General features: G+C 43.2%; 1 long non-coding RNA gene across 1 annotated transcript in view; it reads right to left on the reverse strand.

The window, feature by feature from the left end:
• The window catches only part of LOC120094127 (uncharacterized), a 49,713-nt gene extending 28,705 nt beyond the window's left edge, over positions 1 to 21,008 (reverse strand). The window contains exon 1 of the long non-coding RNA XR_015627203.1: positions 20,799 to 21,008. This is a non-coding gene — a long non-coding RNA (uncharacterized LOC120094127). The remainder of the gene's footprint in view (positions 1 to 20,798) is intronic.
• Between the last annotated feature and the right edge of the window lie 5,148 nt (positions 21,009 to 26,156).

The raw sequence follows: 26,156 nt of genomic DNA on the forward strand, positions 1-26,156 counted from the left end.
TTCCTAGGTTTGGGTTGTGGGTTGAGTAAAAGTAGAGAGCAAGGTGAGCAGTAGCCACACATGCATTCTTTCTCTCTGATCTTGACTGTAGACATGATTATGTGCTTCAAGTTATAATAGATTTTAACTTGGAGTTGTAAGCTAAGTAAACCCACCTCCCCCCAAAGTGCACTTCTTTTCCAGGAAATTTTTGTCATAATAACAGAAGTTAAACTAAGACAAAACCTTAGTAAAGAAGCCCCAGAAGTCTTCCACTATGTCCCCATTACTCAGGAGACATAGGTAAGTTCACCAAGAATTCAAGGTTAACCTTGGCTACACAATAAGTTTGAGATCCTGTCTTAAAAACTGAAGAATAACAAAAGTCTTCCCTATTATTGCAAATGACAATACTAATTGAAGAAGACTCTAGGATCCAGTAAGGGTGGAGCCATAATGAAAAAGAGTCTATGTCTCACAGTGAATAATTGGAAATACGCAGCTAATGTGAATTAACACAAGCTTATGGTTGAAATCACTGAGGATTAGGATATATTTATTATAGGAACTAGTCTGACTTATTCCAACCAAGTCACCATCTTTTATGTTAACACCTCATTACTAAAATGAAATATTTGCAATAATTAGCTTTTAAAGAAGTAAAGTTTTAGTTTGTGGTTTTGGATATCCCAGTCCATAATTGATTGGCCATATTACTTTGATCCTAAAACAAGGCAGCAAGTTATTGTGAGAGCACAGGATAGAGAAAAGCCATGGGGAGAGGAATAGGAAGGTTCTGGGATCCTGTGTATGAATATGAGTATAGGTACATATTTACTCCCGCTCACACCCCCCTGTGTGCCCCGTGTGTGTGTGTGTGTGTGTGTGTGTGTGTGTGTGTGTGTGTGTGTGTGTGTGTAGGTCAGAGGACAACCTTTGGGAATACATTTCTCCTTCTACAATGTGGTTTCCTGGGATCAAACCTGGGTCATCAGGCTCAGGAGTGAGTATTGTTGCCTGCTAAGCCATCTTGCTGACCCATGAAGGCCTTTTACTAAGGCTCACTGCAATAATCTCCTTGAGATCTCATGGGAAGAGTTCCCTGTGGTAGGATACTTTATGGGGAACCACAGGGAACAACCACTGAAAGCGCATGTGCTGTGACACAAAAACCCAACTTCCAGAATAAACTAAGAAGAAAAGAATCACATTGACATTTTTATCACACAGCCTGTCCTCTGTAGACAGCTGCTTTCCTGAAGTATGAACTCTAGTACAATCAGTGGAAGTAATGGCCAGAATCTTGGGACTGTTAACTTGACTGCCCTAGGTGGGGCCCCAAAGAGTTGATATAGACATGGGTGATGGAGAGCTCAGGCTGTACCATGCAGACACCATCCTGCCCACACAAAGTGCTCTGTTATAGCAGTGGCACAGGGATTAGTCAAGGGGGGAACTCAGTTATGTTGGACTTTTTATCTACTCAAGAGGCCACCTTAATAGGCCAGAAGCTGATGAGCACACTGTTAAGATCTAGAGACCAGGTATGGCTTGACTTGAGAACCAATTCTGAGATAAGATTAGAAGGGAAAGTAAGAGAGATGATGGTTCTACTGCCTGAGATACCTGAGATGGTTGGAGGGAGGAAGTGGGAAAGAGACACTGAGATATATGCTCTGCCATAGCAAAAGCCAAGTTAGCAAATGTCTGATAAAGAGGATGGCCTTCATTCACTCTGTCAGGTGACAGACTGCCTTGGGTTTGAAGAAAGGCATCATCAATAACTGATATGGATAAAAGAAGCCGAGGAAGATGGATATAGAGAAAGCGGTAAGAGATTGATCCAAAAAGCTTTAAACAAGTCAAAGAGGGAACATCAAAGTGACGGAAGCTATAGCTCCCAGAGGAGAACACTTGTGACTTTGTGTACCAAATTCCATCATTTTCAGATGACGTAAAACCTTCAAAGAGCAGAAGAAAACCTCTGTAGGGGGTTGGATCAAGAGAAGGTTTTTGTAGACAACATTCTCAGATAAACACAAAGTACAGATAAACCTAAATTCAAAACCGAGCTATTATAAAGAGAAGTAGAAAGTCTTACATAATCCTTAAGCCAAAGATGAAAACAATAATCATAATTAATAACAGGTTCTATGCACTACGATAAAAGCAAAGTTCAGTGGAAAATTCAGGGTCCTATGAACATCTTAGACCCTGGATGGACGTGTGACCTAAAGAAAGAGAGAATATAAATAAGGCTGCTATGAACAGAGTGACTCATGTGTCCTTGTTATATGTTGGAGCATCATTTGGGTATGTGCCCAGGAGTGGTGTAGCTGGGTCTTCAGGTAGTACTATGTCCAATTGTCTGAGGAACCACCAGACTGATTTCCAGAGTGGTTGTACCAGCTTGCAATCCCACCAGCAATGGAGGAGTGTTCCTCTTTCTCCACATCCTCACCAGCATCTGCTGTCACCTGAGTTTTTGATCTTAGCCATTCTGACTGGTGTGAGGTGAAATCTCAGGATTGTTTTGATTTGCATTTTCCTAGTGATTAAGGATATTGAACATTTCTTTAGGTGCTTCGCAGCCATTTGAAAATTCAGTTGAAAATTCTTTGGTAAGCTCTGTATCCCATTTTTTAATAGGGTTATCTGATTCTCTGGAGTCTAATTTCTTGAATTCTTTGTATATATTGGATATAATATATAATATATATTGTATATATTAGCCTTCTATCAGATGTAGCATTAGTAAAGATCTTTTCCCAATCTGTTGGTTGCCATTTTTTCCTATTGACAGTATCCTTTGCCTTACAGAAGCTTTGCAATTTTATGAGATCCCATTTTTCGATTCTTGTTCTTAAAGCATCAGCCATTGGCATTCTGTTAAGGACATTTAATGCTGGAAAGAACCCATATGTCCTTCAACAGATGAATGGATACAGAAAATGTGATACATTTACACAATGGAGTACTACTCAGTTATTAAAAAATCGACTTCATGAAATTCTTAGGTATATGGATGGAACTAGAAAATATCATCCTTAGTGAGGCAACCCAATTACAAAAGAACACACATGGTATGCACTCATTGATAAGTGGGTATTATTAGCTCAAAAGCTCAGAATGCCCAACATATAATTTACAGACCACATGAAGCTCAAGAAGAAGGAAGACCAAAGTGTGAATGCTTCAGTCTTTCTTAGAAGGGGGAACAAAATACTCACAGGAAATATGGAGACAAAATGTGGAGCGGGGACTGAAGGAAAGGCCATCAAGAGACTGCTCCACCTGGGGATTCATCCTATATACAGTCAACAAACTCAGACACTGTTATGGATACCAAGAAGTGCTTGTTGACATGAGCCTGATATAGCTGTCTCCTGAGAGGCTCTGCCAAAGCCTGACAAATGCAGAGGCAGATGCTCACAGCCAACCATTGGACTGAGAATGGGGTCTCCAATGGAGGAGTTAGAGAAAGGACTGAAGGAGCTGAAGGGGTTTGCAACCCCATAGGAAGAACAACAATATCAACCAACCAGACAACCCAGAGCTCCCAGGGACTATACTACCAACCAAAGAGTACACATGGAGTGACCCATGGCTCCAGCCTCTTATGTAGCAGAGGATGGCCTTGTTGGCCATCAATGGGAGGAGAGGCTTTTGGTCCTGTGAAGACCTGATGCCAGGGTGAGGAAGAAGGAGGGAGTACGTGGGTGAGTGGGGTAGCATCCTCACAGAAGCAGGGGGAAGGGGAATGGGATAAGAGGTTTCCAGAGGGGAAACAGGGAAAGGGGACAACATTGAAATGGAAGGAAATAAATATCCAATGAAAGAAAAAAAAAAGAAAATACAGGTCAAAGCAGAAACTATTAACAAGAACACACGGGATATAATCAAAGAAGGTTCTCAAGCAATGGATTTTTTAAAAAAAAATAAAGTAGGATACAGATAAAAGTTATCAAATTGCAGCAGACACATATAACATAAGTAAGAATGGAAAAATAGCAATGGGTGGAGAGGAATCTAACAATTACTCTGCGTAGCACTTTGCACATAAACATCAAGTTTTCTAGGAAACTGTGACTTCCTAAAACCAACCTAGAAAGTGATCAAAAGTTTAAAGGGCAGATAGCCATCAAAGAAATTCAGAACCTAAGAAGAACTACACCTTCCCTTGTTCACAAATGTGTTTAACCAATCAGAAGAGGAGGAGGAGGTCAAGGAGAGGAGGGGCAGATTTCAATTCCTCTCAACTTCCACACTGACAGAGTGGTTGGAGACCAACCCATGGTTATAGCCAGGAGCTGGTGAGAAAGCAAAGGCTTCCTTTAAACATACTGAAGAAAACCTGGGTCTTACAAGATTCCCAGGAGTCTGTGTGCAAGTCAAATTTTTCTGAAAGCTGATTTATTTTAAAGCTCCATAAAGTATGTTCTATGGACAAAACCCAACCCTTCTTTCCTCTTCATTAATAAAATTCTATTGGAGCATACTCAGACGATTTATTTGTGTTATTTACAGCCACTGTCCCACTATAATAGCTGAGCTGGGTCACTGGAACCATAACGATGTAGTCCACAAAATCTAAAATATTCACTATTTGTCCATCTTGATTTATGTTGTTTTGATGCATGGGGAACAAACAAGAAACATTTCATTTCTGTTATGGTGCAAGTTTAACATTGATTATAAAAGGTGTCAAATAGCAAAGGTTACGAATGTTTCAGACTTAGCCTAGATTTTATAAACAATAGCATTTGAATTCCACTCTTACAAGCATCAGATCAAAAGTAGAACTCAGCAAGAATATAATACAACAGCCAGCTGTGCTTACACCCATCTGTAGTCCCAGCATTCTCCTGGCTAGGCATAAGGAGACACAAGTTTAAGGCAAGAGAAGAAACTAGAAAGTTTCTCTGAAGGATCTCAAAAGACACTGATGAAGCTCCATGTCTTTAGCGGCTCATGAAAACACAAAAAAATAAACAGCAAAATTAATAATTATGAAATTTAGTCTTAAACGACTGCCAGGTTAGCAGTTAAATAATGAAATGAGTTTTGGCTAGTACCAGGTTTATTGTATATATAGAAAATATTGGAATCCTAAGCAATAAAATCTGTGGCAAAGTATGAAAACCAAGAATAAATAGTAAAATGAGTTACATGTATTAACTCTTGGGTACTACCTGACGAAATGTCTCAAAATGAGATTAACTACTGCTTTAGATTCTTATTTATTTCTTATTTATTCATTTAGTCACTTTACATCCCAATTGCTGCCCCCACTCCTGGTCCTCCCTTCACACAGTCCCTCACCCCATCCTCCCTCCCCTTTTCCTTTGAGAGGCTGGTGATGCTTAAGATTGTTAACCCATAGCTTTTGCTAACTCAACCTTTAGTGGTTGTTTTAGACTGAATGTTTGTGTCCCATCTACAACTTGTGTGTTGACGTGCAACTCCATTGTGTAGGGTGATGAGATCTTCATGAGAGAGGCTTCAAAAATAGAGTTAGTGTCCCTGTAAAAAGAAGTTCAGGAGCTTCCTGGCCCTACCACCATGCAAGGACACAATTGGAAGGCATTGTTTGTGGACCAGGAAGTGTAATCTCAGCCTCAGGCCTTAGCCTTTCAGTTCTAAGTCTTAGACTATGGGAAACAAATTTACCTATGAGTGACCTGATTTATGATACTATATTATAGTGAGTAAAATATACTATGAAACTTAGAACAGAAATATATTTATTATCCCACACAAGCCTCCTGGGATGCCACGAGCATACTGGCTGGGTGGTTCTTGCTCACAGTCCTGCACGCAGCTGTCTCTCAGCTGTTGACTGGAGCCACTGCCACCTGAAGGGTGACAGGTGTTCAAGGATTCACATCTAAGACAGCACACTCATATGGCTGCCAGCAGGAAGTCTCAATTTCTTCCTTGCTGTTGGCCCCAGCTCCTGACCATGTGAGCCTCACTCCAGGGCTGTTCTTGCAACATAGCAGCTGGTTTACCCCAGGACAAGTCACATAAAGTGAAGTGCAAACTCACAGGAAGCCACACCTGCTTTGTAACCTAACTGATGAAAACGGGATGCCATCCATGATTCATTAGAAGTGACACACTCAGAGCAGGCCACAGTCAAGAGAAGATCCGAGTGTTGCTTCAAATAGTAAAGAATGTAAGAATGTTATAGGCCCCTCTCATACATCACCCTGGAATACGGTCTACAGCTCATACACACACACTCACACACACACACACACACACACACACACACACACACACACACACACACACACAAATGATACAAAAGTATTCCTAGTCAAGTTACATTTAAAATATAAGAAAAATTTAAAGACTTCAAAATAGACAAAAGAGGTCAACTTTTTCTTTTAAAGTTTTTTTGTTTTTAAGATTCATTTGTACTCATGTGTATGTGCATATGTATGCCATGCGAGTGCAGGTGCTTATGAGGCCAGAAGAGGGCATCGTATCTCCTGTAGCTGGAGTTACAGGCAGTTTTGTGAGTTGCCTGATTCTGGTGATGAGAACAAACACAAGTCTTCTGAGAGAGCAGCATGTGCTTTTAACTGCATGGCCATCTCTTTAGCTGCATAATTTATTCATTTTTTAAAGGACTCTTTTTTTTCTTTTTTTTTCTCTCTCTCTCTCTCTTTTTTTTTTTTTTTTTTTTTTTTTTTTTTTTTGAGCTGGGGACCGAACCCAGGGCCTTGCGCTTCCTAGGCAAGCGCTCTACCACTGAGCTAAATCCCCAACCCCATAATTTACTCATTTAAATAAAAAGGAAACCTTGTTAGCGAGTACATAAATGATATTCAGGCTGTGCCTATAGGTCAAAGGGAGAATGCTTAGCTTGCATGCGTGTAGCCTCGGGCTCAATCCCCAACACGGAAAGAAAATTGTAAAAAGGAAGGACTCACTATTCATCAAGTGAAGCAAACTGAACAGGATTCTCTCTTTTGTCCCCTGTCAGATAGGCAAAACATGAAAGTTTCAATATTCCAAGTACAAAGTGGGATTAGAAAGCAAGGGTCTCTTAAGCCTAGTTCCTGGGACCCTGTCTCCCCTAAGACAAGTGTGACATGAGCTGGAATAGCGCATAGGAAAGTAAACCTTTGGGTTCTGTGCCAGGGAAACGTTCTCTACTGTTCAGGATCCCAACAAAGACCGCCTTGCTTCTTTGTTTCTAATAAACAAAGGACAACAGGGGCATCTTAATGTCCACTTCCAGAAAGACATGTGGGTAACTGTGAAATAGCCATTGTAATAAACTGGAACTAATGTGCTGGTATGGACAAAGCCTCACAAGTATATCCAAGGACAAAGCAAGCTACAGTGGAGAACACACAGTGTAAGGGTCTATGATCCACTGAAGAATGATACCTCAGACTCAAGCAGTGTGTAATCGCAAAGAGTGTTCTATTCTGCACAAATCCAGCATAGACAAGATAGACACCCACGTGAGCCTGCAGGCCTTATTAAAGGTGCACTAGGGAGTTCTGGGGTAGGCTAGTTCTTTGTTAATCTGTTGGCTCCATCTCTATGGACATTCCATGGCTGGGGTGTGGGAAATTGCCACTGACCCATTTTCCTTACCTCAGGCCAGGTGGCAGGGCAGCTTCTGAGGCCTGGATTTGCCTGGACTTGCCTAGTTCTTAGAAAGAGAGATTTAGGCCTAGTCTCTATTAACTGCCAATTTGAAGCCTGTCGTTGAATCAGCCTAGTCTTCTCAACAGGACAACCCCAGTCCTTGTTTAAGAACATGTGCCCATATCTTTAAAGTCTTTTGAATGTGCAGCGCCTCCACAGGCTCTTGTGTGGAGCACTTGGTCCTTCCTGAGCTAATGCTGATGGAAATTATAGAACCTTTAAGATTCTGAGGGAGCCTAGGTGGGGCCTAGCTGGAAGGGGTGGCACGTCAGAGGGCGTGTCTTGAAGTTTATACTTTGTTGTGGGTTGTCCTGGTGCTGTTTGAATTTTCATGTTAATTCTGCATCCTCAAGAGGTGTTGGCCCTAAGGAGCAGTAATCTCATGTGAACCTTCTCCCCACTTTACATGGTCAATAAAGGCTAGAGCCTGTGATTGAGCAGTGGAGGGGGAAGGTGGGGTGAGAGGTCTTTGAGAATGGGGCAAAGGAAGAGAGGAGAATGAGAAGGAAAGGAAGACAGGAGAAGGAAGAAGCCATGATGGAGTAGAACTACGTGGCCAGGAGAAACCACAAGTAACAAAGGGTCTCACAGTTGGGGAATAAATTAGTATAGTGCTAGACCTGCCCAATCTAGTCATATAGCTTATAATTATAATAACTGGATTGTGTGTTTTTATATGAGCTTATTGGGTTGGAAATTACTACAACAAAGTTGGCACCCAATGTCATACTTAGAAACCAACTAACCTGAGATAAAAGTAAACACACACACACACACACACACACACACACACACACACACACACCTCCAAATAAACAGCTAGGGCTGTCTTATTTTCTCTGATTCTTATTTAACCAAATATAGTTCTCACTGCTATGAAGCCACCTGCCACCATACCTTCACTGCCATGCTGGACCACATTCCTCAAACTTTGAGCCTTTGAGCTACTCCTTGGACTAAAGAGATGACTCAGTGGTTAGAACACTGGCTGTTCTTACGGAGGACCAAGTACAGTTCCCAGCATGCACAAGCAGGGGGCTCACGATAGCCTGTCACTCCTACTTTGGGGAATCCAGCAGCCTCTTCTGGCCTCCTGGCACCTACACACGCACACACACACACACACACACACAAATCATAAAAATAAATGAGAAAATCCCTAGAACAGAGGAAGTGATCAGAATGTGGAGGGGGGCAAGTGGAAGTCTCAACTTAGTATGTTTTATTTAAGTGGTGGGCATTTTTATACTTTCAAGTGCCATTTCATGATACATTTCATAATAAAATATTCTAAAGAAAATGTAATGAAAAAATATATCATTTAAGATCGCAATCTGAGAGGAAGCTGAGACACCTTGGAATTTAAAATCATCTCTCAATGGAAAAGTGACCAATTTAGCTACATTTTGGGCACAGTAAATTAGGTATGAATAAAACATAAAGATGAATGAAAACTGGAAAAATGTTGTCATAGTCCAAAGGGCTGGTGCATTTAAAGCATGCGAAGGTTCTTGTTTTAAAGTCATGTGGCCAATAGCCCAGAACGATAACTGAATAACTCACGAACTCACAACCCACAGAATATCTAAAGAGCATATAAAATATAAATATGAGGAACGCAGCCGGGGAGGTGGCTCAGTGGGGAAATGTGCTTATTGCTTCAGTGCGAGGAACCGAGAGTCAGTCCCCAGCACCCACATGAAATAAGACTTGGATATACAGAGGCAGCATCTGTAGTCCTGGTACTCCTATGGGGAGGTAGGAGGTAGAGGTGGAAGATTCCCAGGAAAGGTGAAGGCCAGCGAGCTTGCCTGGTGTACATGGCAGGAAACAAGGAGACTTGGTCTTAAGGTGGACCATGAGGAAGGACACCCAGGCTTGGCCTCTGACCTCAACCTGTGTGTTGTAATGTGTGCACATCCTCATTCACACAGGAAAACACATGAGTGCACACATATACACCGTACACATACAGGAAGGTGAAGGAGGGAGAGGGAGGAAGGGGAGGGAGGCAGGTCAAGACTATAAAACAATCTGCTTGACCACTAGCTTCTTCAAAACCTGAACCCTAGTGGGCTGAGGAAGCAACGTGCTCATGTAGTATTGTCCACCAGTGGAGTGTGTGTTGCTGTCACTCTACCTGTGGAGGGACTAAATAATGGTCTTCCACAGGTGGAATGATTTATTTGTCGTTATTAAAGTTTGAAACACTAAACCCCCTTCGATAAGAACTTTCCATAATGAAAGAGGAAGCACCGACTGTATTGTGTACTAGACTGTGGTTGTTAAATGGAGTCACCTCTCTGTGAACCCTGAGCTATGGTTCCCATGATGTATTACGCCCACTGGTGTGAGGGATACTGTGTGCATTAATTTTCCAAGAGGTAAGAGGAATGGTATGCACACAGCTTAGTTATGTGTAGGAAGGCCGGGAAGGAGAAACTGAAAATGCCACAGGCACTTAGAAGTTGCTCTTGCTAAAGGCATCGACTCTGCACTCGGGCCCTTGGGGCATCTAAAGGCAGGATGGAGAATCGGCACCTCTGACTTCATTGTGTAGCTGCACTTTGGCAGAAGGGACAGCTTGAAGTTACTGGCCACAGCTGTTCCTTCATATCAACTGGAACTCCGTAAGACCATCGGCCCTTTCTCCACTCTCCAGATGAGGATAATTAACAGTGAGAGTGGGGATGGACCTCCAGCAAGTGACAACATCCTGCAGGACAACTAGGGCCTATGGGTTAATGGTGTGCAGGACAACACCTTGACCAGAGTTGCTTAATTCTGAAGGGTTCCTGCCTCACCATCTTTTTAAATCTAACCCATGACTGAACCCAAAGAAGGACTTGGGGAGTCTCTGGACCCCTCCATTGTTTTTTTCCTGGTTTGTCTATGTTAAATAACCCCTCACTGTTCTCTTTTGTCACCCTTCATGGTCTCTCTCTTCTCCCACCCTGCTTAAACAGGGCACCACGATGTAGCAGCTCTGGTTGACCTGGAACTCAGGCTGTCTTTGAACTCACAGAGACCCAACTGTCTCTGCCTCCTTTGTGGTGAAATTAAAGGCATGAACCACTATGCCCAAACCTTAGTGGTATCTTTAATTGTCAAATTGGGATGATGGCCTGACCAACCTAACCTGATCTAACCTGTTGAGGCTGCTGGAAGTGGGCAAGACAAGAAGTGTACTTGCTGTCAATGCAGCCCCACAAACTCAAAGTGCTTAGTTCATGCTTTGGAGCCCTATCTAATGTTGGTGGGATGGGTTGGGGTGTCTCAGGAGTATCTCCTGAAGGGCTCCAGCTCAGACCAGGTCACATTTGATTCATTACACACCAGACTTTTCCCTTTTCCTTCCTTGGCACATTTATAACCATTAGCGAGAAATCGAGCGGCACCTTGAATCTAAGCCAGTCAGCAAAAGCAGACTACAGACTCATTCAGATGTTCGGCGTTAATGCCTGTCCATGAAGAGATGCCAGGAACAAATGTCCCCGCTTCAGGGGACATAAGAGGCCCTGACCTGGGTGGAAATAAAGGGAGACAAAATAATCATCTTTACCAAATAGAGCAAGGGGGGATAGAAAGGGCCAAGCACTGGCTGCAGATTGAGAGGAATGCCGAGTGAGAGACGCTGGGAGGTGTCCATTAGCAAAGGCTTTGTGGTGTCTCCTCTAGAAACGTCCAGATGGAACCATTCCATCAGAAGTGAACATCTCCGGAGCTATGGGGCCTGGCACCATTGGGACTTTGGTGATAAATCAAAGAATAACATAAAGACTTAGTCTTCATACACACACACACCCTCCAGGTAAGGCAGAGTTTAAGGGCCAGTGGAGATGGAGAAAACCAATGATTCCCATATAACTGAAAAAGCCCATAATTCTGGGTCTCAGTCCACTTGCCTGTTGGGTAACAGAAAATTAGATCAGTGTATAGACAGTTGCTGTTCTAGATAAGGTGCCGGGGAGGTCCTTTTCCAGGAAGAGCAGCTGGCTAAGCTAAGTAAGGGACTATGCAAATGCCCTGGGGTGGAGACAAGATTAACGACAGGCAGGTGAAGGAGAATCAGAGGATAAGAAAGTGGTATAGCACCAAACTCTGTTCTTGGGGTGTCCTCTAGTTCCAGGGGGATCTAGTTCCCTCTTCTACCTAGATATTTTGATCAGAGAAGAAACTGAGGAGCAGAAACCCCAGCAGCACTTCCCTGAAGGTATATGGACTGATTGTTTCTCAGGGGACAAGGTTGTGTCCATTGTGTCAAACGAGACAGTCACATCATAGGTAGCATCCAACCAGCGCCCTGTGATTGAGTGGATGATTATTGAGATGCTTCGGAAAACGTTTTGTTCGTTAATTTTGAAAAAGCAAAGTGGGAGGGGCTGCCGGAGGGAGAGCTCAGCAGTTAAAGGCATTGTTTGTTCCTGTCTAGGACCTCAGTTCAGTTCCCAGTCCCCATCCCAGGCAGCTCACTACCGTTTGCCACTCAAGCTCCAGGGGATCTAACATTCGCTTTTGGCCTCTGAGGGTACCCGCACACGAGTGTGCACACACACAGTCGTGTACACACATGTACAAACCCACAAATGAAAGGAGTGTTTAAAGATGAAATGGCTGCTTTTAAGATTTAAGCATGTAACAGTGTATTTTTGCATTGTGGTCAAGGTAGTGGGGTTTCCAAGAAACCTATAACTTTCCAAATAGCACTGAGTCTGACAACACAAAGGTCAGCTGTATTGACAAGCTCACATTTGCTATGCGTGCATACGTGCAAGGCGACCCTTACATCAGCTCAATGACGGAGATAGTGTCAAACCCACATGCCCATCGAGGACAATGCAGCTCAGAGACATTTAGTTTCTAGCCACAAACACAGACCAGTAGATGATAGAATTCCTGTCCCCATCATCCATGAACCCCAAATTCAGGCACGCTGCAGGCTTTTCCGTCGTGCCCTGCAGTGTGTGGTATTTGTGTATGACTTCTTTGTTTCTAGGGTTCAGTGGGATTTCGTTTTTTTTCATGCTGTCCCAGGTGGCACCTGGCTAAAGATGTCCCTTTTACCTTCTCATCTCTGACCTTAGTGGCAAAAGAATGAAATCCAAAGCCAGACATGGCTGTGCATACCTCTAAGCTTGGCACTGAGAGACTGAGGCAGCCATTCCAAGTTCAAGGTCAGCTTGGGTTACACTGAGAGATAATTTCAGAAAGAGAGGAGGTGAGGAGAAGAGGAAGGGAGAAAGGAAAGAAGGAAGGGAGGAAGGAAAGGGTGAACATGTGAAAGGAGACAAGGAGGGAAGGAAGAAGGGAGGGAAGGGAAGCAAGCTGGTTTTGAAGTGGGCATTTACACCCTTAGTTGTGGTGTGATTCTTGACATTTAAGCTAATCCTTAGTTTCACTTTGTCATTTTAAACTCAAGATAGCCATATGTCTCGGTCAGGGGTTTCTGGAGGAGCAGAATCCATAGCTATATGACAACAATTGCCTCACACCTGAGAGGCTAAGAACCCTGGGCTTGATGCATCAACAATTGGAGCAGTCCTACAGTGGTTGTGTTACTGGAGAGGCCAACATCTTGGAAGTTGCTTAGTCTACAAGACGAGGTGTCTCAGGAATCCTAGTATAGTACCCAAACCCTCAAGGGTTCCTGGAGAGCCATTGGAGACAGGAATCTACATCTTCAGCAACAAGGGAGGGGAGGGAAGACCAAATGAGTAAACAGCCAAGAGTGAGTAAACAGCCAAGAGTTTTCTTTCAACGGAGCTCCCCAAACCAATTAAGGCAATCAGGACAGTTCTTTAGTTAAATTTTCCTATTCAGAAAATTGTACTTTGTGGCAAGTTGACATTAAAACCAACCATCACGGGGCTGGTATGATGGCTTAATTGTTTAGGGCATTGAATTCTCTTGTAGAAGGCCTGAGTTCAATTCCCAGCACTGGCATGGCAGCTCACAGATATCATAAACTCTAGTCTCAGGGGAATAGCTCCAGTCCCAGGGAATCTGACACCCTCAAGCACCAGACACATATATGGTGCACAGACAGACGTGCAGACAAACTCTACACATAAAATAAGTTAATTTTAACAACTGTGGCATCATGTGTTGGCATTGTAGAACCAGTCAACAAGATCATGCCTGGAAGTCTTTTGACTATAATCTAATAGAGGGCAGTAAATGCTGTGTGAGTATGTTTGTGGCTGACTTGTGTCTTCATCTGGATAATGATCATATCACTGCTGAATGGCTCCTGGATTAGTTAAATGTGGCTACTAGAGAGGACCCCATCCAGCCCCTGACCATCCTGCTTCCAGGAAAGAGGCCATTTGTTCAAAAGTCCACAGATATGAGCAAGACTGGACATATGAGTAACCATCCATAAAACTCCTGCTGAGAAAGTGTTTGCACACTCAGCCTCCAAACTCAAATTTCTGGAAAGGAAATCTTCAGAATCTCCAGAACATTCTGGAAATGACTCTAATGAAGTATAATGTCTATCTTTTCCCAAGAGAACTTTATTTTCCTGATGAAAGACAAGAACATGGGGTTGGTATGGAGTCTAGAAGGTGGATGGATCCATTTCCTAAGCTTGTCATGATAGAGTGTCACAGACCAGGCAACTTCAAGCAGGAGAGGTTTACTACCTGAATTTTATAGCAACTGAGATGTGTAATCAAGATGTCATCAGGACCATGCTTCCTCAGTGGCTCAGGGGTGATCTTGAAACTGTGGATTCTTGAAAGCACACATTACATTCTTTTCAAAGCAGTGAAGTTCCCAAAGGATACGTATGTGGTTGTTTGGTCTTTCCTTGATTGACAGGTACCTCAGTCTAACTTATGACTATGTTATCAAATGACTGTCTTTTCCATGGATATCTCTGGATCTCTCTTTTTGAAGGACATTGATCATATTGGATATTATTTCCATCTATGTCTTTATATTAAACTAATACATCTGTAATCATTAATTTCTAAATAAGACCATATTTTACATAGATGTATCCAGGGCTAGATACTTAGTATATCCGTTCTCTCTCTCTCTCTCTCTCTCTCTCTCTCTCTCTCTCTCTCTGTGTGTGTGTGTGTGTGTGTGTGTGTGTGTGTGTGTGTGTGTGTGTGTGTGTGTGAAACTCAGTCCATAACAATGGGTAACAGCCTTCCCCAGGACTTGAGACAGAGGGTCGAGAGCTAGGAAAAAGGTTTAAGTTGTATCTCACATCCCAGTGCCAATGGGACTACAAGAGAATTAGAAATACCTCCTTCTTCTCCTCCAGAGAGAAGCGTTCTGAAAGCCTGGGGATGTAGCATGCCTACATAGTATGCATGAAGCCATGGATTCAATCTCCAGTACCACATAAAACAAAAGTTGCTTGGGGCTACCAATTCAGTTATCTCAGAACCGTGGAATGTTAGCTTTTGGAGCCGAGGGAAATGACCCCTCTCTGTTTTTATTTTAATCACCAGATCTTGATTCCAATCCTCACATGGCATGCACCTCAGGACCAATTATACATCTTTTATTAGGTTAAATCATTTGAATTCTCCATTTTATAAATAGAAATATGTCAAATGTTGGCAATTTTGCATGACTTGATCCATACATTTCATAGCTGTGGCTGAAAAGGTTTATATTTACCTTTAATTCTTCAAGGTGGTCCCAGGATTTCAAAGTTTCTACTATCCAATTCCTGCCCTTCGATCCTACTGAGATGCTCTGGAGACCAGATACACCCTACCATGTCCAATAACAATGTATGTCCAATGACATGTATGTCAGGGAAAAAAAAGACTTGAGAGCCTGGGTTCAAATTATTTAATCTCTCTATTAGTAGGTGTTGAGTAATTAGTTTCCCTTGTATATCAAAACTCTCATTTGTTAATTAGTAACAAAACACAGAATCATTTTAAGGACTCAAGTATGTGCTATAGCCATTCATAATACAGAGAGAGAGAGAGAGAGAGAGAGAGAGAGAGAGAGAGAGCATCCTACCAGCAGCACAGTAGATGTTCACTGAATAGTATTTCTCTCCAGCATCTTCCTTATATTTTTCTTATATGCCCTAGTAATTCCAGCAACAGCTGAGGGTAGAGCCCAAATAGTGAGACAACCCGTAGGCTTGATGACGGTAACTAAAACCAAACAACAGTGGGACCAAAGCGAGAGATAGCTTTGCATGTAGTTTATTATTTTATATTCAACAGCAGAACCCATCTCAAGGAATATATGCCTTAAACTCTGTTACTAGAAAGCTGTCTTATTATGTTGTCTTCCCATCTTAAGATAACTGAGCTCCATTTGAATTCTAGACATGATATGCCTGTGTTTACATCAAATGTCATTTTCTAAGCACAGCAGTTCTAGCCTCTTTTCCATTGACAACATATATGATATTAACATAAATTATCATATATGATATTCCCTATGGGGGGGGCCATTCTGAAATTCCCTAATTCTCCACAGGTCTCTTTCATTCTAGAAACCCATGAGGGGAGGGGGGTGATAAACAGTGATAACCTCCCAAATCCTTTCCCAAGAACTATAAATGTTAACACACCAATGAGCCACTGTCATGCCTGCCCCATACATGAAATGTATATATGGTGCAAAGCCTACACAGAGACTCACTCTTCCAAGGCATTTAATGCCATGATCATGTGGAATGACTAGAAACCATAAAGCCATTAGGTAATCTATACGTAGGACATTTATAGTCTCTACTATCTTAGTCATAGGCTTCTAGGTGCTGTGACCCACAATGAAGGTTGGATTATTTTCTGTGTAGTAACACTGAACAAATATCCATTTCAACCATGCGTTCAGCACAATGGCATTCCTGCCTCTGTATAGCTAAAATCACTGGACACCTCCTGTCTCTCCACATCTCCCGTAGGCATGATGCCGCTCTCAATATGATCAGTTCTTCCTAGACGCCAGAAGCATTCCTCCACATCTTTAGACTTGGGAGCATCCTAGTAGTCCCTCCCTTTTTCGATGTGGTCAAAGCTATTTCTTATCAACTGTGAGGAGTGTGGCTTTGAAGATGCCACCAAGACTATCAGAAGCCTGCCACAGTTCGCAGTCCTGGAATAGACATACATGTTACAAATTAAAATTCTTCAAGCCAACCCCAACTCTTTAAAACTGCTATTAATTTACAGTCTGTGAATCTCTCTGGAGTGGGGTTCAGGACAGGTTTCCAATCTCCTTGACAAAGACTTCCTCATAAAAGAGCCAGATCAGGACCAAGGATAATTGGCAATTTGGTTGTGTTCATAGTTAATGCAAGGAGCACAGGATTTGGTTCATTCTTAAGACATGGAACCTTAGAATGAGGGTGTGATAGAACCGAAGGGGAGGAACAATGGGATAAATGTGATCCTCTCGAGCTGTAAAGGCCAAACTGCCTCTCAGTTCTAAGAGCAGGTTCACACACTTCAGCACGATGCAGAGCACCTCCAGGACCTGGCCGTGCTCACGTGCTCACGTGCTTTCAAGAACAGCATTCTCCTCTCTTCACTCTAATGTCCCTTTCTGGTGAGGGCTTAGCAAGCAAGAGGATTCAGATGGTCACTGAATCCTGAAAAATAAGCAAACTGACTCTACACACAAGACAAGAGGGCAAAGCCAAGAACAGCAAACCCCAGGTTTCAGTAAAATGCAAAGAACTCCTTGTTCTGGTTGGTTTTCGCCATCAACTCTGGAAGGCCTGGAATCACCTGGGGAGGCAAAACCTCACTCAAAGAACTGCTTCAATCAGATTGGCCTGGGATAATGACTGTGGGAGATCGTTTTGATTGATGATTACTATGAGTGAGTCAGCCCACTGTGGGCAGCATCATCCTCTAGGAGAGTGGGTCTGTGCTATTTAAGAAAGCTAGTTGACCAGGAAACAATGAGCAAGCCTGTAAACAGTGTTTATCTGTGTTTTCTGTTTTTTTGTTTTGTTTTTTTTTTTTACTTGATTTTTCTCCACTATGGACTGTGTGTGACCTAGAAATAGAAGCCAAAATTACCCTTTCCTTCCCTAAGTTGCTTTTGGTCATGGTGTTTAGCACAGTAACAGAAAGCAAACTAGAACACTTAAGAGCATGTCTTTTTCTGCCACATGGAGCTATAAGCTCCTTCCTGGAAGTCTGTTTATAAGCTGTGATCATGAAATAATGAGCTTCAGTCTCCCCCCTGCAGATGTATCAGGAATGATAGTTCTTTCTATGCACTCTCTTTTTAGGAAATCATAGGCATATTCTAAAATGGCTACATTTGCTCAATGAGCCTTTCTTGGAACTGGGTTCAGATTTAGTTTACAAAAAGCAAATCTAATTTGTATTTCTGACAAAAGCGTTTTCCCAATTTCATTGCCCACCAGAGTCACAAGACATAGCTTCTGGGCAGCTTTTAATAGCTCCCATTGAGAAACCCATCCTCCGAAGATGAAAATGTGATTAATGTAATTAAAGATATTTAAGACACAATACCAAAAGTACTCGTGTGTGTGTGTGTGTGTGTGTGTGTGTGTGTGTGCTTCAAGTGTCATTTTGTAAGCACTACCAACTTTGTTAGTTGAGATAGGGTCACTTACTGGCCTGAGGCTCCCTTATCAGGTGATGCTGACTGGCTCACAATCCTTAGGGATTTGCCTATCTCTGTCTCCCCAACCTGGGGATTACAATTTTGTGCCACACCTGGCTTTCTTATATGGGTTCTGGGCATTGAATTCATGAATTCTTGGTTACAAGGCAGACTTTTTACCAACCAAGCTACTCCCCAGCTCCCCCATTCATCATTCTAAAGGATAGTTCCAAAGATGTTTCGAGTGATTTTTTTTTCCAGAATCTTGAGAATAAGTGTAAATCTATTAAGAAGATAGTGGTGAGAACAATGCTTCAGAATGCTTCCTTCTCACAGGCTACTTAACAGTAATGAGCAGGTACTGTGAGCACGAAGGAGTCTGCTAGACAATGTTCACCTGTGTGTGTCCTTATTGAGTGCTTCTGAGAACCTCATGTAAATAACATGAACAGTAACAGTTGGCCCTTACTGAGTGCCTCCTACCAGTCAAGGACACGGCTATGGGTTATTTCATCGAAATCTGTATTTTACAAATAAAACCCAAATCTTTAGAAAAGCTGAGAACCTTGCTAATGCCGCGATAATATTAGGAGAGGTGAGATTCATGAGCACTTCTATCTGACTTGTTCTTAATGACTTGGGTTTATGTGCTGTGGTATAAGCTACAGGCCCTTAATCACTGTGGTACGATCTCCTAATTTCGAAACAGACCTATCATTTTAAATTATGAGTAGATGTGTGTGTGTGTGTGTGTGAGTGTGTGTGTGTGTGTGTGTGTATGAGTGTGTGTGTGTGTGTGTGTGTGTGTGTGTGTGTGTAGTAGGTGCCAACTCGTACTGTCTAGTTCCATGGTCAGTGACTTGTAAACTATATTGGTGATAGTGGCCCAACCAGGACAAAGGACAGTACAAGTGGGAAAAATCAGATCAAGTTACTCTAGGCAGATCAGCTTCTCTACCCTCCCCCACCCAAAAGCCAGGTTCGTGGGTGTGAGTCATCGTTGTCAGCAGAGGAATTATTTATGGAGTAAGCACCAGTCCAGGTGCAGCTTGAGGCTTTGCAACTTGTTTGCTGTTCTTTAGTTCCAGGTAAACCCTGGCGGTGGCAGGCCTCAGTCACCCCATCCTGATGACCTCAATGGGCACATCTATCTCTATTCATCTCTCTCCTTCAGCCTCCCCCCCCATGCATATTTATAAAGACCTCAAGAATCCTAGGATCCCATAAAAATGCAAAGTACAATTATTATTAATGATGATACAGTTAGCAAGGAAGACATTTGTTATTTCTACTCAATTGCTTTCCCCCGGGAGCAGATTTTTTTTTTTTTTTTTGGACGAGGTGTTAATGTGCAGTCGGGGCTACTTTGATTCTCAGTCATTCTCCTGGAGAAAGAAGTTGGGCTGCAGACTAGGGCGGTGCCCTTCTCCTCCCTCTGCAGTACTGCACTGGCTGAGTCCTGGTTGCTGGTGTAGATGAAACTGTGGGTCTTTATTTGATTTCTGCTCTCAGGAAACACTGTCTTAGGATCAAGGGAACTAGACTAGGAGAGTTCCTTTCTGGCCGAGGTAGTCACTAGTCTGCAGGCAGCCCGGGCTCGTAGATCTAGTTCTATTCCCCCACTTATTCACCTGGAGCTAAGTGATTTTTTTTTTCAAGGCGAAGGGCGAACACATTTCCTTATGTAAGCAGCCCTGTTCCTAATCACCATTGTTTCTCAGACCAGCCGCTGGCTGAGACTGGGAGCCATTTCCATTCTCAGTTCGCAGCCTTCCATTGTAATTTCAGAGGAGTTTAAAGAAAAATACTGAACCAGTCGGGGATTTCCCCGTAATGACCTACTTCCTCTAACACACACCAGAACCGCTTCAAATGTGAATTTCCACGAGGAAAGGGCTCCCCGAAAATCTCCATTATCCTGTGCCCTTCAGAAAGTACCTTGCCTTTCTTTGGGTTCCCATCCCCCGCTCCCACCCTCCCTCCAGCCCCGCACCCTGCCTTTCCCTCCTTCTTAAGAAGACTTTCCCAGGTCCCTCTTGGCTGTGGTTGAACGACGTTGGCTGCAGTCCATGCCGCAACAAAGCCCTGGCATTCCAGCTGTCTGCGTCTAATCTCCAGTGTCAGCTCTCGTTAATGTGTGAGCGTGAAATCAGAGGGGGCAGAGCTGCACGGAATATTAAAACCATGATCAGAATTCCACTGAGATGCTGAGAGGCTGCGAGCACCATTAGAGGAGGCTGTCAAATCACGGCTTCGCATTAAATAAAAGATTTCTATCGGAGCAAAGTACAATCAGTGAATCGCTGAGCTAAATTAGCATTTTTTCAATTGGAGATCGAAGGTGATTTATTGTTCTACACGACATTAATGTAACTATGTGCTTGACCCGCTAAGGCAGCTAATTTTTCATTTAAATGGTTTCTTTCCTTCCCGGTGCAAAGGCTGCAATCATATTTCAACTTTGCCGAGCGATCAGAAAAGTCCTGGAATGCCGCAGAAATGCCGTCCCTCCCCTCTCCTTCCTTCTCTTTTTCCAGCTCCAGAGCCTTCCTCCTCCCCTCCCCTTCCCTACTAACCTCATGGCTGGTGGTCAAGGTCACAGAGGAAGAGTAATCTCAAAGCCACCGACTTCAAAGCCTCCATCAAAGAAGCCCCCACGTAGCCATTGAATTAAAAGGGAGTGGGGGAGGGTGGGGTCCAGGCACTGGCCGTTCCTATCAACAAGAAAAGACCCTTTAACTGCCCTGCTGGTAGGGCCCAATCCGGGGCATCCTGGGTCCAGTCTCTCTTGCAGCCCTCTTACTGCGCCTCCCCCTCACATCCTCCGTGCCCCCTCCCCGGCACACACATCGCCTCAAGATAATATACATTTCCAATTAGCAGAGCACACTCTAGCCATGTTCTCTTTGACTGCCCTAACTATCTTCCTTTTTGCTAAAAAGCAAAGCTGTCATTAATGCAACCCTGCAGCTCCATTAATCCGAGGTACAATGCAGCTTTTCTCTCTCGGGCTCCCCTGAACATAAAAACTACAGTTACTCAAGCACCCCTCTTCTATTTAGATCCCTCATCCATTGTCTTTCATTACATACCTGATGTAACACAGTAGCCATCGAAGCTCTTGAACACAGAACAGAAGCATGCGATTCCATTCATTTCCCAACGCCCTTGCTTTCAAAGGGCAGCTGGTATTTTTGTTGTGGTTGCTTTTAAGCACATGGATTTTAATGTCTGGGAATGAATGAATATATTTTAGGGTACACTGGGGCCCTTAACATGTGGCCAACTTGTTGGATTTAGAGCAAGATGGGAGTCCCGGCTGAACCCCGGTAAATTACATTTTCACATTTCTCTGAATTGCTTCTTATGGAATTAGTTCATTGTGTTCCACACAGAGAAGAAGGGGAGGAGCCGGCAAGGGGTGGTGGGCAGTGGAGCTGATATCTGCCTTGCCTTACCAATGTAAACGTGATTTCTAAAACTAAGCAGACATTGTGACAGTAGCTAGTGTGCATAGTTCATTTGTCTTCATCACATCCGGACGTCTACTTAGTGAAATTACAGATGGAGATACGTAGGGGAGGCATTAAAGGACTACCTATCCTTAGGATATGAAGCCAAGGACAGTGGCTGTACCGGGGCTGGCTGTGGACAGAAGAAGGAAGAGCGCTTTGCCTCCTCCGCCACACACACAGCCTCAAAACAAAAGTGATGAAGTTCCTTCAAGGGTCAGTGAATTGGGAGAAAACTTCCCTCCCACCTTTCTCACAACGGGACCTAATTGGCACACACACCCCTCCCTCATCCCCCACCCCCACCCCAGTCAGCCAAAAGGCCTTGGAGTGATGGGTCAGGGGGCTGACCTTTGTTCTGACGCAGTGAAAGGGCCTCTCACTAGGCCAAAGGTGGGGGTTAGGGTGAGTAATTGGAAACATGTACTTGCCACCGATGTGTCAAAGTTGCCAGTTCATGTCTGCCTCTCTCTAAAACATAGAAAGCAATTCCATCTCTCTCCATATTGACCATTCACTAAAATTCAAGGACTCTAAACAAGAAACATAGATTCCATCACTCAAAAATGGAGAATTCAGTCACCAAATACCTCCTGGGACTGACCACTGCTCAACCACTTCCCTTTAGGTTGGTTTCCACAGGATCTCTGCATCAGTTCAGACCACTGTTCCTCCTATCCTTGGTCACTCATGAGTATGATGGTTTGTATTTGATTGGCCCAGGGAGTGGCACTGTTGAGAGGTGTGTGGCCTTGTGAATGTAGGCTTTAATACTCTTGTCCTAGCTGTCTGAGAGCCAGTCTTCTGCTAGCAGCCTTCAAATATAGATGTAGAACTCTCAGCTCCTCCTGTACCGTGCCTGCCTGGATGTTGCCATGTTCCCACCTTGATGATACTGGACTGAACCTCTGAACTTGTAAGCCAACCCCAACTAAATGTTGTCCTTATAAGACTTGCCTTGGTCATGGTGTCTATTCACAGCAGTAAAACCCTAACTAAGACAATGAGCCCAAAGATGTTGCAGCATGGCTCCATTTCTCAACTTCCCATCTGCAGGGCAATCCCATTCCATGCCAAATCAAAGGACCCAAAGTCAAGGTTCAACTCTACCATGCCCTCTCTAAGTATAAGTTACCCTCACATGGCAATGTCTCCTGGAATATAATTCTATTCTTTGGACTTGGGACCTTTTGGGATATTTTGGTCACTGCTGGTGCACAGACTAAAACTTCAGTGCAGGGAGAGAAACGCACAGACACATAGTCAATCCATCTAGATGGTCTGTCACATGCTGAGACCTTAGCAAGCAACATGAACCTAAAAGGTTGGCAAAGGCTCGACTTGTGGCTGGGGAAGACAGGCTTTGGGAGTAGAAAAACTGAGAAGAGGAAACAGTCTGGTAGCAGAACAGACTCTGTAAAGGGTAGCCAGACTGTGAGACTGTGAGTCACAGTGGTTGGCAGGTACGGTTCAAAATATGCTTAATAAGCAAAGGCATAATCCAGTAGACTTTTGGAGAGAAGGTGGAGCAAAGGACGGATGGAATCATTGGATCATTCCCTTCTGCTCCAATGCTCAATCCACGTCTCCAGAGATAGAAGTACTGTAATGAGTGACAGAGTCTTTCACCAGGTGAGCACAGAGAACAGACTCAATCCTCGGGTACAATGAGGTCACTACCAGAATAGGTGTACAGAAAGCTCAAGAGACAAACTCAAGAAAGCACTCAAGCCTTAGAAGCAGTTCTCAGGGGCCCTCATCTTACAAAAGATCACACGCATGATGCTATAGAGCAACTGTAAGGACTGCGTCTAGACTTAGATGCCTCTGTGTGTGTGTGTGTGTGTGTGTGTGTGTGTTTGCGTGCATGTGCTCATGTATGTATCATGCATTATACTCATTTCTCAGTGTTCAGCTTACTGTAAAGATGCCATATAAATCCCCCTTGTTAGGCACCAATGAGGAGGCTAAGGAATGTTCCAGCTGTATCAGATTTTGGGTTCAATGACATTGAAGGGTTCGTTTTGTTGTTGTTTTGTTGGGTTGTGTCTTCATAAAACATTTGCAAAGACTGGGGTGTATGATACTAGAAATTTCATATGTGATTCACTTAATCTCACCCCCATGAAACTCAATAAATTACTGCAGCAGGACTGGTGAATTAGGGGTCTATGATTATGCTCCTCCCTAAATTATGAAGATTGACATTGGCAGAAATACGGAAACTCAAGTTCCAAGGTCTACCTCCAAATGGCTCACTCTTCAAAAAACACTTTAAGCATTTGAAATATCCACTTGCAGAGGTGGCATTTTGTAGAAATGGCATTTAAAACATCCAGAAAATAATGCTGGTTAGAAAGAACCATTGAGAGTACCAAACCACAGTAGATGGAAATGATTTTATTTGAAGAATATTAGCTAATAACTGGACTCTCTTGAGTGTGTATCAAGTGCCCCGCAGTCTTCCAAACATAAAAGTACATGTATTAATATGATCTGATCCTCATACTGACCCAATAAATTATGTTCTATCCTCTCCATTGTAAAGATAGAGAAACAGGGCACAAAGGTGTTAACTGCCCCAGGGTAGTACATTCAAGTGCTACTAATAGAGCCAGGATTTGAACTCAACCAAATTTGAACTTCCAAGTCCACATTCTGGTACCATGATATGCTTCCAGAGATGAATGCAGCATGGCTCTCTGTTACTATCAGAATGCCTTCTAGATGTTTCAGGAAGGCAAATTGGAGTCCTATAGCTATGTTTAAGCACAAAAGCTCAGAGTGAAGGAAGCTATAAGCTTAGTCACAAGGCCAGCTTTTATAAGGTTTGCCCATCCTTGTGCTTTTACCCCAGGACAAGCTTTGTCAAGGTAAAAACAGTCAAGTCAGAAGAAATAAGTTGGCTATAGACACTTTCAACATCTATTATCTAGGTCACTTCTGAGTAGCAGTAGCCTTCTCTTGGATCAGTGGACTGGACAAAGAACAAGTAAGTTTACTACAGGAAGATATCTTGAAAATAAGGAAAGAAATAGTCTTAGCCCTTAAGATTCAAGGAAGTTTTTCATGGGCATAAAGTAGGGGGAAGCACTCTAGGACTGAGAGAGGAGCATGGGTGGAACCAGAGAAGCCACAACTCCTCACGTATCCTCACTGAATCTTTTGTGCTGCCCTGTAAGTATCCCTGCATCCTCTTGGATCACAGTAGGTACCCAACACATATTGAACAAATAGAGTGGATGATGTTCTTATGAGTACATACACAAGTGAAGTTGGCGCGTGTGATACTGAATAATAATATTAACTCCAGCACACTGAAGGTGACATAGAAAAGTGCTGGAGAATAGCATCATCCAGGAGCAAATCTGGTTTCTGGTGGCCCCTGTCTTCAGTCTCTCGCCGTGCCATGGCATTGTCACGACATGTGAGAGATTTGTTTAGAGTGGGGGAAGCATATTTTTGTTTGCATTTGCTTAGCACATTGCTGTCGCACATTTTGCTCTGAGATGTAAAGTCATCTGCACGCACCGGTTGTGCAGTTAGAACAAAGTCAAAACAAGCGTCAGGCGGGTTGTCAGCCACATGGCCTAGGCAGATTGTCATGCTCCTTTGCCCATGACTGCTGCTGTCTCTTGTACTCCACTGTGACTCTCCTCCTTGCCCCTGAAACCTACACCTACATCTTGACATCCACAGGGTTTAATTTCTAACTGGTTTACACAGAACACAGGCCCAGTCCACCAGAGGGATGATGGCTCACAAACTGCAAACCATTTTGTGTCAAGAGTCCTCTCACCTTTTATCACAGCATCTTCTGATAAAAAGATTAATTGAGCAGTGTGCCCAGGCCAAACAATAATTTTCTTTCTTTTAACAATCTACAAAAGCCTTCATTCAAATCCATGTCCATTCCAAGTTACAAGGAAAATCACCACACCTAGGGATCAATATCAAGATTATTGGTGTTGCAAAGCACATAAGCTCTTGCCACCAGTATGGCAGATTGGATACTCAAAATGAAGCCTAATAGTTCCAAATTATTTGCTCATTTCCCTCTGTCTCATAGCTGCCTCTACAGGCAACACAAGTCCAAGTTAATGGCCTAATTTTTCACAATGTATCTGTGGCCCATCAGTAGGATTACAGTAAAATCCAGTGTTCTCCATTATTCAACAGATCTTCAGGTAGTGCCCACCTTGTGTCAGAAGCTATACCAGGGTTTACGATGCAGCACACTACAAAGCATGCTTGGTTTCTCTCCTCACAGAACTTAGAGTCTACAGAAAGAACAGGTAAACGTCATGGATGGTAACTGTTATGGAGGACTGGGGATGCTTGGGAGAAAGAACAGTGAGTGAGAGGGCAGATCAAGCCAAGGCTCTGTGACCCATCAATGGTATGAGCAGTCAGAGGAGTGAA

This window comes from Rattus norvegicus, chromosome 8 (genome assembly GCF_021556685.1).
Source record: "Rattus norvegicus strain SHRSP/BbbUtx chromosome 8, alternate assembly SHRSP_T2T, whole genome shotgun sequence".
Classification (NCBI taxonomy): domain Eukaryota; kingdom Metazoa; phylum Chordata; class Mammalia; order Rodentia; family Muridae; genus Rattus; species Rattus norvegicus.